Consider the following 15992-nt stretch of genomic DNA (forward strand, 5'->3'; position numbering starts at 1 on the left):
GTTTCATTATAAAAACCAACAGAAGTTATTATAATGGGGAAAGATAAAAATTGTCATGAAATGAGTTATGAGTACAGATGTTTCAGATTTTAATGATGAATACTAGTAATTGTCATTTAAATTTTTTAAGTAGAAATATTGATACATTTTTAATATGCATCTCATCTTAATATAAATTGGGGAACCAAATTCTTCCCTGGATAAATATGCTGTACTAATTTTGAAATAAAATTGTTTGGTCACAACATAGACCCAATCTGAATATTGCAGTGGAAAAAAAAACTGTCAAAGAAAGTTACAAGAAATTATTTCCTTACTGAGAAAGATCATGGAGTTGTGAAAAGAAGTTGAGTGAAATCTCAGGTCTCTGATCTGCAACTATATATATGATACAAAAGGAACTTTCTTCATATGCACCAGGAAATGATTTCTAAAATAATGTCATTGAGGGGGGAGAAAAAAAACCTGTTGTTACTTCTTTGTTCATTTAATGTAATTTCCCTCTAATACACCTAGAGTGAGGCATGAAAGGTCATCCCAAGTGTGATTCTGTTTGTGCAGGTAGATCAACAGATGCAGTGTTTTCCAACGCTACCTAGGTGATTCTGATACCAGTGGGGCCTGGGAGCCATGATCTACAAGGTGCTTTCATCCCCCTCCATTGTTTTCCATACACACATGCACAGGTTGTCATTGTAAACACTTATCATCTCTCTCTGGAATCCCTTCAGAAAATCTTCAAAATATAATGTCCCACAATCCCTCCCTGTTTTAAATGCATGTGGTGGAGGCAGCCACATTGAACTAGAACTATCTTGGAGTTCACTCAACAGAGACCAGGATAGATGCAAAGAGCCCAGAATATATGCCATGGAAGCCTCCACACTGCCTATGCAGAAGTACATATAGCTTCATTCTGATGTCATCTTAGACCTAAGGCTGGGATCATAATAAATTTTAAACTTCAAAATATTAAATATAAATTCAATATTTAATAAATGTCTATTTATTAAATATTAATATTTTCTATTTTAAACTATTATAAGTATTTTATATATTTACTATTTATATATTTATTAAATATATTTAAATTTATTATAAATACATAATACTGAATGTTTATATTATAAATAAAATATATTTATAAAATAAATTTGAACATTAAAATTCTTGCCCATCTTAACATTTTTTAAGATGGTAAGCAACCTTGTTTCTTAATGGAGGGCTTAAGTTTGGTGGCTCATATTCCAATCATCCTTGAAACATTATATTTTAGAGCAATTAACATAATAAAATTCTGCTAGGAGAATGCTTCCTTTCAATGCTGCATCAGATAGACTCTGATCTTGGAAATAAGCTGAGAGAAAACAGGCATCAAGTTTGCATTTAGAAAGGTGAATAAGGCCAGGCGCGGTGGCTCATGCCTGGAATCCCAGCACTTTGGGAGGCCGAGCAGGCAGATCAAGATCACGAGGTCAGGAGATCCAGACCATCCTGGCCAACATGGTGAAACCCCAGCTCTACTAAAAATACAAAAATTAGCTGGACGTGGTGGCGTACACCTGTAATCCTAGCTACTCGGGAGGTTGAGGCAGCAGAATCATTTGAACCGGGAAGTCAGAGGTTGCAGTGAGCCGGGATCATGCCATTGCACTCCAGCCTGGCAACAGAGAGAGACTCTGTCTCAAAAAAAAGAAAAAAGAAAGGTGAATAAGCACAGAGTGATCATCAAGATTCTAATATATAAATCTTAGTTTAAAACCAGTCTTGCCTTGAAAAAGTTATTACAACTTTTTAATGAAAATACAAATGAGAAGGAATCAACGATCCTTCATTTGAAGACTGAGATTTCCATTTTAAAGTTAGTTACATGTCAAAAAATGCATGAAGTTTCTTCAAGCACTGACTGTTGATACCTTGCAGACACTGAGCCACTTTGAGCATACACTCACAGCACCAAAGGAAACTGTCCACATGAATTATTTCTTCTTCTTCAGCATGAAGTTGAACTTTTAAAGAAGACTTTAATATGAATTAGTTGTATTTTGAAATTAAATATCGATTTATACCAATTTTTCATTTGATGAATTTTTTCATAAGTAGCTTTATATGAGGATGCTTATTACATTGGTTAAAAAAAAACTTCAGATTTTGTTCACTGTATTAGAATAATTTAAATAACTCAGAACAATTTAAAAGTTATATTGACTTATCTCACAATATATTATTTCCCAGGTTTGGTTGTAAGATCTTCAAGAATACATCACTGAGGCAGGGGCAGGGGTATGGTTAATGGATACAAAAAAAAAAAATTAGAAAGAATGAATAAGACCCATTTGATTGCACAACAGGGTGACTATAGTCAATAATAACATAATTGTACATCTTAAGTAACTATAAGAGTGTAACTGGATTGTTTGTTTGTAATACAAAGCGTAAATGCTTGGGAGAATGGATACCACATTCTCCCTGATGTGATTATTACACATTGCATACCTGTGTGAAAATATCTCATGTACCCCACAAATATATATGCCTACTATGCACCCACTAAAGTTAACATTAGAAAATTTTAAAATTATAAAAAGAAATAAAAAGAATACATCAATGATAAAAATATCAGAATTATTATATTTATCTCTATTGAAGCACTGACTATGTGTGAGCTAAGCATGGACCAGCCAAGCCTGGATCTCCTAAGTCCTTTGAGATGAACAGGATCTATTCTACTAAATCCAAACGAGAGAGTAAATACTGTCAGGGCAACAAGGCTTGCCCTGCATCCAAAAATGACCTTATAATTGCTAACAGCTGTAGTTTGCGAACCCATTCTCCTTGAGGTTGATTTTCTCCCTTTTCTTTCCAGTCTTGAAGTAGAATTTAGATCTTCAATATACTTCTGCTGTTATGAAAACTTTATTAAACCTTGACGTTCTTATTAGGTTAAAGACTCACACTATTTTACATTTATCCAGGTTTTGTAGGAAACCTCATATTTAGTAACAGATGCTATATATTATTATAGTATTAGCCACTTGCTTTAAGAGCCCAAGTTCTGTGATTTGATTTCCTTCCTCTGAATCCTATTCTGTCACTTCCTAGACAGATGGCTTTAGCAATTTGTTTAACTTTCCTGAGTCTCCATTTGCTCACTTAAGGTAGTAACTAATCTTTTATTATTATTATTATTATTATTAATTTCTTTTGAGACAGGGTCTTACTCCATCTCCCAGGTTGGAGTGCAGTGGTGCAATCACAGTCACTGCAGCCTCAACCTCCCAGGCCCAAGTGATCCTCCCTCCTCAGCTTCCCAAGTAGCTGGAACTATAGGCATGAGCCACCACACCTGGCTAATTCTTATCTTTTCTAGAAACGGGGGGTCTCACTGTGTTGGACAGGCTGGTCTTAAACTCCTGATTTCTAGCAATCTTCCCACCTCATCCTCCAAAAGTGCTGGGATTACAAGCATGAGCCATCATGCTGGGTCATAACTAACTCTTAACAGCTGTTATGAATGTGATAATACTTAGTGTCTGACACATCGTAAACAGGAAATAAATATCAATTATTAAAAACATTCTATGCAGCAATTAAGTTATAAATCTTTTCTAAAGTTTCACTGAATCGCAGAAATGTTAACCAATTGAATCCAAAGGACTGAATATTTTAGAAGTGTTAAGAGAATCCAATTCTCAGTTCAGAAGAGAGTGAAATCAGCACAGGAGTGACAGACTGCCTTACTAGGGGAGATCATTGAGGAAGAGAGACAAGAAAAAAACAAAACAGCAGCCTGAAGACAGGAAGACAATTCCAGGCTGTACTTAGAGTGATATAAAATATGGAGTACAATATTGAAAACTTTAATAATAGGAACATGAAAGAGGGAAAGCAATACTGATTTAGGGATGGTTGGTAGCAGAACACATAAAAGCAAAAGCAGATTTATATTAATGCCATCAAATGATAGCTGTCTATCAAGCATTTAGGAATCGAGAAGTTAAAGAAACTGGTCAGATTATTAGGAAAATTTCCAAGACAAAAGTAGGACCTGAGTTTTTCTTCAAGGTGAGGTAAGAATTCAATAAGGAGCTATTAAAATGGCATTCCTGGGAGACAAAGTTGGATGAGTAGCAGCAGAGAAGGCACCATACCCAGCGTATCAGACATTCCAGTCTAGTGAGCTAGGAAGATTCAGGAAAAGACAAAAGATAAGATTGGCAAATTCAGGGAGAATCTGTATTGAGAAATTATCCTAATACAAGGAGCTTTCTGCTCATTCTATGGGTGAAGTGGAGCCATTCAATGATGTATACCTGCTTGGCTGTTTTGCTTTCAACTGAAGAGTGATATTATCCAAAGTGAGCCACTTATAAAGCAGTTGCAGAAGTTCAGGCATGACTTGAAAAGATGCAGGACTTGAATAGAATGAAATAAGAATGTAAAGAAAATGCCTGATGAAATAGCATTTTCTTTAAGAATGTCGAAATCAGTGAGTGAGTGGTGTCTTAAAGTTTTCTCAGTTAGACTTGATGGGATCATGGTGACAGCATGACAAGCTAAAATCCATGCGTGTTGAAACTAAGGGAAGGTTAACAAGAAATTGTCCCCAAGCTTTAAATATGCCCATCTAACATCATGGAATTACTAATGGCCAATTCAATGCCTGTCTTTTGATGATGTGGTTTCAATTTTCTCTATGTCTGCAGGGAAAAAGGGATAAGGAGATAAAGCCAATTTTCTTCTAAAAATCTACTTTTTTGCGTTTTCTTTAAAGACTCAGACAGTGCTACCACAAAATTAATGATTTCTTTACCAACTGCATTTGCTTCATTTTTTTCCCCAAAGCCCTCCAGGCTACTTCTCTGGAGAGTACACAAAGTTTCCACAGCACTATTTTTGTAATCTAAAGCAGTTGTGCTTTCAGGCCTGATGCTACAACTGTAATTTTAATTTATCAACCTGCCAGTCAGTGAAATGCTGTAAAAACATGTGAAAGCTTAAACCCATCATTTATTTCTGCACCTGTCAATGACACTTTTCTGTACTTGTCAAAATCATTTAAACTGCACTATGATGGCATATACAATATCACCAGTAAATTGGGTAATCAATCATGTATGTGCATATTTTGACAGTGGCGTGTTGAATGCATGGGCTCCTGTATGCATTTTTAAGAAGTAGGCACTCATTACTGTTCAATAGTAAAATACAGTAGAGTCATCAAAAAGAGTCTCCCTCAGTCTTTTACAATTAAAAAAATGTCTTAGGAAACAGAGGGGCTGATTGTGCCTGAAATGGCTTTTATTTCTTCAGCAAAATGTTCTCCTTGGGGAAAAGGAAGCAATTGCAGGTTATAGCAGGCAGCAATATAGTGTTACGTGGAGGGAAGAAAATGTATAGGATCATTAAATAGATTTATTTAAGTTCTGCTTATAAAGAAAGCAGTGGTGCAGTACTTTATAGCTGATGATATTTCAAAAGAGTGTTATCAGCACTTCTACCACTATCTAATTTATTCATATAATAAAGTGTCACATTAAACCAAATATCACAATTCATATCAGTTTTACTTCAAAAATTGGTATCATTATATATCATAGGCAACCCTGCCCCCAAAAAATTTTGATGAGATCTTTCATCACAATAAATTATAGAATTTAAAAAATCAATCTATTAGAGAGTGAGAGAGAGAGAACCTGTTCAATCATTAAATCCACTCAACCCAGTAACAATTTGATGTCATTTAGGCTGTGTTTCTAAGATAAAATGTTGTTAAAATTGTAACTTAACTTAAATATTCTCTAAATAATCTAACTGTACCCTCTGAACTCTTGGTTGTAGCAATCCTCACCATTTATTTATTTTTAAAAAGCAAGTCTTATGAGAAACCCTTTAAAATCTATGAAGGATTTATGACCACTTCATAGCATGCAACTCTAAATTAGCCAAACTAATTTATAGACATCAAATATTTCTACATAAGAAAATGAATCAGTAAACTTGACATGCATAAGCTCTCACTCATGGGAAAGAACTAACCTTAAGTGATGTTTCAGAATCACATATAAAACAAACAAAGCTTTGGGAGGTGCATTAATGTACACAGCCAGCACTGTTGCCTTATTGTTACCAGTACTGTTTTCAAGGAACATGAATTTGGTTTTGTTTTGTCTTGTTTTTTTAATTTTACTGTAAGTTCTGGGACATGTGTGTTGAACATGCAGGTGTGTTACATAGGTATACATGTGCGATGATAGTTTGCTTCACCTATCAACCTGTCATCTAGGTTTTAAGTCCTGCATGCATTAGGTATTTGTCCTAATGCTCTCCCTCCCCTTTCCCCTTGCCCCCTGACAGGCCCTGGTGTGTGATGTTCCCCTCCCTGTGTCCATGTGTTCTCATTGGAACATGAGTTTTTTAAGGTGTCAAGCCACATTGGAAAGGGTAATCATATAGTCAGACTGTTGAAAGATATATTTACTGAATGTGTATATGAATAAAATAGAAATGGTGGCTAAGATTAGATGTCATATGTAGAATCAATACTGCACGAAGAGAGTTGTTATTGTTTCAATTTAAAATAAGATCTTAGTCTCATATACTTTTAATATCAGTCCTGAAAATAATCACTAAAAATAATGCAAAATAAGTGCTTTGATTTCACTCGGCTACCTTCAACTCATCTCAAAGAAAGCTAATTAAGCTTACTTGAAGAGAACTCATTTCTCTTTGTTTTAGCTCCATTAAATATACTGAAGACTGAATTTTCAATTAAATAATACTTGATTATCTAAATAATTTTTTGGCAGTTTAAACAGCATTTATTTCAGACAGTTCAAAGTATTGACTATCCTTTATTTTGTGTTCTTCAATGAATCTTTACTGATTCTCATAAAGACAAAATAGATATCATCATTCATTTAATGCTGAATAAGTGAGATACAGAGACATGATGATATCTCCATAAATAAACACAGAATATTGGTAGCCATTTTGGAATGGAGTGAGTCCAGTCTGGGACTTTTGCTTACAAAGCTGGCAACTTCATGTATCTTAACACCTCATGTTTTCTTCTGAGTTTCATCTGCACTTGAATGTCTAAATAATAGCTTTAATTATTCAGGAAAATAATCATGTATGTAAAAAATTATTTATTGCTTTTAGAGCTATTGTGAATCCCAGATTTGCACTATAAAAGTGCTAGCAACAGTTTTAAAGCCTCACTTCCCAATCACATTCTGTTCATCCAGCCAGGAGTGACTGATCTTTATTTTATCAATCTCAAAATGTGACCTTTTCAATGCTTTTAATGACATTTTCAAAGTACAGAAATGCTTTTTGATTCAAAAGGATTTTCTACTTTATTCTGCAGAACAAGTCAGCTATCATAGTATAATCAATAGCTGCCAACTATTAGCAAAAGCCACACATCACTTATACTTTAAGAGCTTATCAGGAAGAAAAAATACATTGAGTGGCTATATTTTGGCATGCTAACTAAGGTAGATATTAAAATAAAAAGTCAATCCTCAAATGTTTCATGTTTTTAGAAATGTTATTATTTCCCTAGTAAAAATTTCACTAGATCACATTCAAAATATACCATTAGAAGCTGCTGGCCACATTCAACTTCAAAATGAAATAATGTGCTTGTAGTTTTATTCAGTGTTAGGCAACCAACTACAGTTTCCCCTTAGCTTCAATTAAAAGCATATAAAAGATGAAACACTTGTTGAGACATTTCTTCCAGATATTGGCTAAATTATCATATCATGCAAGTGGTATTTCAGTTAAGTGTATATTATAGCCCAATTGGATACTAAAAGTCTTGAAAGCCTTTTTAAAAGTGAGGTTCTCTAGAGAAGTTATTTTAAAGATGTGTTCTGTAAATCATGGGCCTTTGATTATCCAGCCCATGGCAGGCTAAGCACTCCAAATTCCCATGTAAAGCCACCAAGTCACAAATTAAGGGATTGCCCAATAAATCAAAGCATTCATTCCTAATTTTCTTAAGTTGCCAGGTTTTCATTTGAAGCTCTTGCGAAAGGATTTGATAGCATTGCTGCCCTTTCTGTGAAGAATAACTGTCTAATTTCATTAAGTGCATCAATTCAACATTTGAAGGGCACTGTGTATGTGCAAAATATTATATGATAATAATGTCAGTTGCTGTTCTAAACTAGCCTGCTAGACAGGGATAGTTTCCTACTATTGTGATTAAAAATTGAGCTTTCCTTCCATATTACAAAGATAACAACACCAAATCATCATTGATAGGGAATTTAGTAAAATATTTAGACATTTATTTTGGCAATGTAAGATGAAGAGTAGTATCAAAATCATTTAGACTTAACTAACAATATGTCTTCAAAAATTATGCAATGCACATTGTTTTTAAAAGCATCATTAATTGCCTAACAGTACCCACCAAACTACAAATCAGGGGTTAAAAACAGGAAGTAGATCTTATGATGCCATTTCATTCTAATCAAGACTCTATTTCCAGTATCTTTATTGTTATTTTTGAATATCAATTCAGTTATATTTAGATAAAATTTATTCAGTGCAAAATTCCATTTACGTTTTATTGGTAGGTGCAAAGCAAGATGCGAGGTGCACTGAACTGCTGCTTCATCTCATAGTGGATTCAGTAAAGCAGTGCCAATCAATGAATTGTTTTTACCATTTCATTTCAGAAAGTAGGAGTAAGCATTTTAAAATGTGTAGCATGTTTATATGCTATCGTTATAGCATGTTATATGATATCAAAATGTATGATTTTGTACAAAAGTATCAGACTGTGATAGATTGGAAATATTTTAAATAAAAAATAAAAATTTGGTTCTTTACCGCAATAAGCCAGGAAGCCCTAGACAAGACTACATCTTTGCCTTTGGGGAGGTAGTAATCTAATGAACAGGACAAAACAAATAATTTGGTGTCTATAATATAAGGCATTGCTTGGGAATTCTAATCTGCTGAAGAAGATAAAATAAAAATGAACAGATATCTGTAACATAAGTCATTCCTTGAAGACTCTTGAAAGAGAGGAAATAAAAGGCTGTGGGACTAGTGGTACCTAATGGCACACAAAGCCAGGTGGGTTTAGTTTCTTTTTGGAGATAGGTAGTAGCACCATTTATCTTAAAAGAGACCCTGGATGACGTGCCTGGAAAATTAAACAATGACTATATCAAGGGAGACTAGAAAGCCCTGAATATGTTTTAACTTTTCTTCAACTCCCCTCTCCCTTTCTCACCCCTCCCACCTCTGCCTTCTTCTCTTACTTTCTCTCTCTCCTCCTTGACCCCTCTTTATTTTCCTCTCACTCTCCTTCTTTTCTTCTCTCTTTCCTCTTCTCTTCCTTTCTCCTCATTCTCTCCTTGTCCTACTTCTTCCCTCTACTTTATCTCTCTCTATTCCTCCTTCTTTCAGCTTCTCTATATTTTTTCTTCATTTTAAAAAATGCATGCCTTCTATCAGAAGAGAATACCTCAAAATATTAAGAGGCATGTGTGACAAACCCACCGCCAACATCATATTGAACAGACAAAAACTGGAAGCATTCCCCCTAACACCTGGAACAAGACAAGTATGCCCACTCTGACACTCCCATTCAACAAGGTACTAGAAATGCTAGCCAGAGCAATCAGTCAAGAGAAAAAAATACAAGTCATACATATGGGAAAATAAACTATCTCTCTTCACAGATGACAAGAGTTTACACCTAGAATTCCCCAAAGACTCCACCAAAAGGCTCCTGCAACTGATATGCCACTTCAGTAAAGTTTCAGCCTACAAAATCAGTGTACAAAAATCAGTAGCATTTCTATATACCAATAATGTTCAATCTGAGAACCAAATCAAGAATGCAATCCCATTTACAATAGCTGCAAAAAAAATAAGTCAGTAAACCAAGGAATACATCTAACCAAGAAGGTGAGAGATCTCTACAAGGAGAACTACAAAACACTGTTCAAAGAAATCATACATGACACAAACAAATGGAAAAACATTCTATGGCTCATGAATTGGAAAAAATCAATATCTTTAAAATGGCCAGACTGCCCAAAGCAACCTATAGATCCAGCACTATTCCTGTCAAACTACCAACATTATTTTTCTCAGAACTAGAAAAAGCTATTTTAAAATTCAAAGGAAACCAAAAAAAGAGCCTGAATATCCAAAACAATCCTAAGTAAAAAGAACAAAGCCAGAGGCATTACATTACCCAACTTCTAACTACAGTATAAGGCTACAATAACCAAAACAGCATGGTACTGGTACAAAAACAGACAATAGACCCATGGAACAGAATGGAGAACCTGGAAGTAAAGCCACACACCTACAGCTATCTGATCTTTGACAAAGCCAACAAAAATAAGCGATGGGGAATGAACTTCCTATTCAATAAATGGTGTTGGGATAGCTGGCTAACCATATGCAGAAGAATGAATCTGGACCCCTGCCTTTCACCATATACAAAAATTAACTCAAATTGGATTAAATATTTAAATATAAGACCTCAAACTATAAGAATCTTAGAAAATGCCATTCTGGACATCAGCCTTGGGAAAGAATTCATGGCTAAGTTCTCAAAAGCAATCAAAATGAAAACAAAAATTGAGAAGTGGGGCCTAATGAAACTCAAGAGCTTCTGCATGCAAGAGAAACTATCAAGGAAGTAAACAGACAACGTACAGAATGGGAGCAAAATATTCACAAACTATATATCTGACAAAATGCTAATATCCAGAATCTCTAAGGAACTTAAATCATCAAGCAAAAAAACAACCCCATTAAAAAGAAGGCAAAGGACATGAACAGACATTTCTCAAAAGAAGACATACAGGCTGCCAACAAACATATGAGTAAATGGTCATCATCACTAATCTTCAGAGAAATGCAGATCAAAACCACAATGAAATACCATCTCACAGCAGTCAGAATGGCTATTATTTAAAAAAATAAAAAACCACAGATGTTGGCAGGGCTGTGGAGAAAAGGGAACACTCATACACTGTTGGTGGGAATGTAAATTAGTTCAACCACTGTGGAAAGCAGTCCGGAGATTTTTCAAAGAACTTAAAATAGAATGATCATTCAACCCAGCAATCCCATTACGGGGTATATATCCAAAAGTAAACAAAATGTTCTACCAAAAAGACACATGCACTCACATGTTTATCACAGCACTATTTACAATAGCAAAGACACAACCAGGTGCGGTGGCTCACACCCATAATCCCAGCAATTTGGAAGGCCGAGGCAGGCAGATCACCTGAGGTCAGGAGTTCAAGCCCAGCCTGGCTAACATGGTGAAACCCCATCTCTACTAAAAATACAAAAATTAGCTGGGCGTGGTGGTGCATGACTGTAATCCCAGCTTCTTGGGAGGCCAAGGCAGGAGAACCGCTTGAACCCAGGAAGCAGAGGTTGCAGTGAGTCAAGATTGTGCCACTGCACTCAGCCTGGGAGATAAAGCAAGATCCATCTCAAAAAACAAAAATATAGCAAAGACATAGCATCAACCTAAATGTCCATCAATAGTGGGCTGGAAAAAGAAAACGTGGTACACATACACCATGGAATACTACACAGACATGAAAAATAATAAAATTATGTCCTTTGCAGCAACATGGATGTAGCTGGAGGTCATTATCCAAAGTGAATTAATGCAGGAACAAAAAAAATATATTGAATGTTCTTACTCATAACAAGGAGCTAAACATTGGCTACTCATGAACATAAAGATGGCAGCAGCAGAATCTAGGAACTACTAGAGGGGGAAAGGGAGGGAGGGTGGAAGTTTGAAAAACTGTTGGGTACCATGCTCACTAGGTGATGGGATCAATCATACTCCAAACCTCAGCATCATACAATGCACCCAAGTAACAAAACTACACATGTATCCCCTGAATCAGAAAAAAAAAAAAAAATGCATGCCTTCAACGAGGAGCTTTCTTTGCTTTGCAATAGAGCTCACTATTGGAAGGAAAATTAATGTATGTGAAATGTTTGCTGGGTATCAGAAATAACATAAGTTCCTAATACTCCAGCCTGTTCTCTTGCTCTTGCTTTGCAGTTGAGAAAAAAATTTTACCAGTAGCTTAATGAAAAATTTAAAATACTAGGGTATACCAAAAATGTCATCATTTTTTAATATTAGGCCAGTATGAGACTGCTCTCTATTTGGGAATTAGCAGTTTATCATCTCTGAGGAAATTAGTCATCCCAAAAGACAATCAAATGTTGACATTTGACATGCCCAGTAAACGACTAGGACCCTTCATCATCACGCTCCAATAAGGCCCACCAGTCGATAAGCCCTGCCCACATGTACATCTACACACTCATTCACACACCCACCCACACACATACGCCCAAACACACCCCCACGCCCCCCCCCCACACACACACACTCACAAAGCTGACAGCCAGGTTTTTGATGCCTTGCCCCGAAATATAACCTAATCAACAAGGAAAGAATCACCAGACATTTGAGGAAATACTCTAACATGGACGAAAATCCCAGAGAAAATCAGATTTCCACAGAAATAGGGGAAATATAGAGAGTACAAAACTAAACAAAAATACTAAAAAACTCATAATTAATGCCCCTAGCAATAGGAAAATGTATCTACATTTAAAAGTATTACTTAAAAGAATATATGAAGAACAAGAAAAATCTTCTTAGAAATTAAAAACCTTATAGCAGAAATGAAAAATTTAATAAAAGCTTGAAATATGAACTTAAAAGATCAAAAAGATAAACAGATGGAAAATAGTAAAGAAAAGGTTTTTAAACAATCAGACCCTTGCTCCAGGGGTTCAATATCAAGCTAATAGTGTTTTCACAAAGAGAAAACTTAGAGGACAACATTATTCAATCAGAATACAAGAAAATATCCTAAAACTGAAAGATACGAGTTTTCTAATAAAATATGCTCACCACAATAAATGAAAGATGACCCAAACTAAAAGAGTTTACTGTATATAAGACCTTAAATGTCTAAATAGAGGAATAAAAGCCACATACAAAGAATGAGAATAACATCAAATTTTTCAAGATTAGAATGTGCAGACAATAGAAGAATGCCTTTAAATGTCTTTTGATTACATGAATAGACTTATTGTAACTTGGAATGCTCAAGATTAGTGCCAGTAAATTATCTAATTCTGACTTCAACTTTTAAAATAATTAAAATCAATAAAATCAAAACAGGATAGTTACCAGAATAACAGTGCCATTATAACCACATTAAAAAGAAAAGCTTCCATCAAAATTTTATGGTATGACAAATCCAGTACAATATATTTTATTAAATATCGCATTCCACTCAATTTTGTAATATTCCATTTTTTGGTGAAAATGTTATTCAGAAGAGAGGCTTTAGATAAAAAGAAAAATTGAAGTAGAAATACATACGTTGAGATTTCCCAATTTTACCGTTAAAAAGTACGTTAGATGTCCTGCAATAATTTGTTCATAGGTATCTTTAACAAATGAATAATTATTAATATATTTCACAGATAAGCCACTTGGTAATTTTTACTGACATAGAACTATATAAACTTTTAGTAAAACATTTAAATTGTTTTACTTTGAATCTCCTCACATTTTATAAGTTAGTTTTCATTTATTCTGCTTCTTTAAAAGGCGTGGCCAGGTTGTTTGTCCATAATAGGATCAACAAATGTTGAACTGCACTAGATTTGTATAATAACTAATTTATACAATTTAATATGTGGGAAATTATACCTCTCTGTGTATTTAGATATGTTTATTTGAAACAAAAATAATTAATTTTATGCATATGATAAGAAACAGCCTATTAAATGTATATCTTTTTAAAAATAAGCAGCACAGATAGCAGATACAGAACTCTTTACTGTCAGTACTCTTGACTACCAAGAAATGAAGCCACACTCTAGAAAAATGCAATGCAAGAAAAGATTCAAGTTATCCCTTTGGGTAAAAATCATCCCCTTAATAATATTCTTTTGTAATCTAAATTCACAGCATATCCCATCAGCCCAAGGTAATCTTCTAAAATGTCATTATATTTGCAGTATTATAATTTTTTTTCAAGCCAGTATTTATGGAGGTCACTGGGCTACAGCAACAAAACATTTTAACTCCAGGGAGAGTATAGCTTTGTAGGATTAGCTCCTTTGACAATTGTCTTTCTAAAAAGATTTTTACTTTAGAAACCTCTGACATATGTAGTTTTCTTCAGATCCAATGTATCCAAATGTTTTGTAAAAACCAACATTTTGTGGTAGACATTCAAGAATAATCTTATAACAGTTCAGTTTCTTGCTTAGCAAACTACAAGTTGATAACAATTTGCCAAGCTGTCTTCCTCTGCATTCACTGCTAACAACATCTACTCTTTCTCTCTTAGCACAGGAAAGGATGAATTTATGTACTATTATCAGAGTTGTCATGGCAACACTGTCACCGAGTCACATCTTCCACAACTGTAACATAATGAACCACAGATTTCTTTGTATGCTCAAAATGCTTTATACATTATCAAGGTTGACAACTCCAGTGGCAGTTCGCTGACCCACTACCTTAAAAAAAAAAACCCTAGGTTAGTTATATTAGTCCATTTTCATACTGCTATGAAGAAACACCTGAGACTGGGTAATTTATAAAGAGAAGGAGTTTTAATGGACTCGCAGTTCCATGTGGCTGGGGAGGCCTCACAATCATGGCAGAAGGTGAAGGAGGAACAAGGCACATCTTATGTGATGGCAGGCAACAGAGCATGTGCAGGGGAACTGTCCTTTATAAAGCCATCAGATCTCCTGGGACTTATTCACTATCATGGGAATAGTACAGGAAAAACCCACTCCCATGATTCAGTTACCTCCCACTGGCTCCCTACCATGACATGCAGGGATTATGGGAGCTACAACTCAAAATGAGATTTAGGTGGAGACACAGCCAAACCATATCATCAGTAGACAAAGAGGCCTTAAACCAAGCCTTCTGGGAGATGTGTTGGTGAAATAACTGGAGCATATATAGCTGTATTCTGATTCCAGTCCACTTCTTTAAGTAGACTTGGGTCAAACAGGAGTTTCATGAGGTTTCATCTTTCCAGTAAGTCTGTTTGATAAACCTGAGGCAGGCCCACTATGCCCCCCAGGACACCAGGTCCCACTCTCACTTCCCAACCCCCAGCCCCTCCTCAGTGCCTTTAAAATTTTGAAGGAAGATTATTTCCAGCCGGAAGGCCCAGAGAATCAATCAAACCAAACACACTGTCAATCAAGCACAAAGACTTAAAAGATACAGGTGACTCTTGTTATTTGTGGAAGTTATATTCTGTAAAGTCACAGCGAACACTGAGTTAGCAAATACTGAACCATTGCTCCTAGCGGAAATAGAGGGCTAGATCCCTATGAGCCTCTGGTCACAACATTTTTGCCAACCAATCAATACATAAACTTGCTGTTTGTTTCTGTTTAAAGACTCCATGTCTTTAGCGTATGTTATATCAATATGTGATGTTGATTCATTAACATCGAACTCACAGCCAGCAGCACAACTCATGCCTGAAGGAAGCTCATCTAAAGAAGCTCACATATTTTCTCTATAAGACACATCACAGCATTCCAGCACTTTACTGGGGGGGGGGGCATTTTAAGCTGCAAAATCACCAAGAAAAAGCACAAAAATATGAAAAATGAGGCACTAAATAGATCATAACATAGATGCTTATTTGCAGTATGAACTGAAACAAAGAGGCAGTGTCACCTCATTGGACCTCATCTAGGAACATGTAACTCAAAATGTTTACCCTCTATGCATGTTTCTGAATGATCATAAAAACCCTGCGAGTATTAATTAGGAGGTCACAAACAAATTTTGCAAAGTTGCAAATATAGAATCCATGAATAATGAGAATCAACTGTATTTTCAGAAATATAATTATTCACAAGCTATTTCTAAGAAATGTAAAGGTTGTTTCACCAAA

General features: G+C 35.2%; 1 protein-coding gene and 1 pseudogene across 34 annotated transcripts in view; one reads left to right on the plus strand and one right to left on the minus strand.

Annotated features, from left to right (window-relative positions):
• The window catches only part of RALYL (RALY RNA binding protein like), a 730553-nt gene that overhangs the window by 623696 nt on the left and 90865 nt on the right, over positions 1-15992 (plus strand). The gene's annotated exons all lie outside the window — the stretch shown is intronic.
• On the minus strand, positions 14203-15108 carry LOC100615063 (glucosamine 6-phosphate N-acetyltransferase-like; annotated as a pseudogene).

This window comes from Pan troglodytes, chromosome 7 (genome assembly GCF_028858775.2).
Source record: "Pan troglodytes isolate AG18354 chromosome 7, NHGRI_mPanTro3-v2.0_pri, whole genome shotgun sequence".
Classification (NCBI taxonomy): domain Eukaryota; kingdom Metazoa; phylum Chordata; class Mammalia; order Primates; family Hominidae; genus Pan; species Pan troglodytes.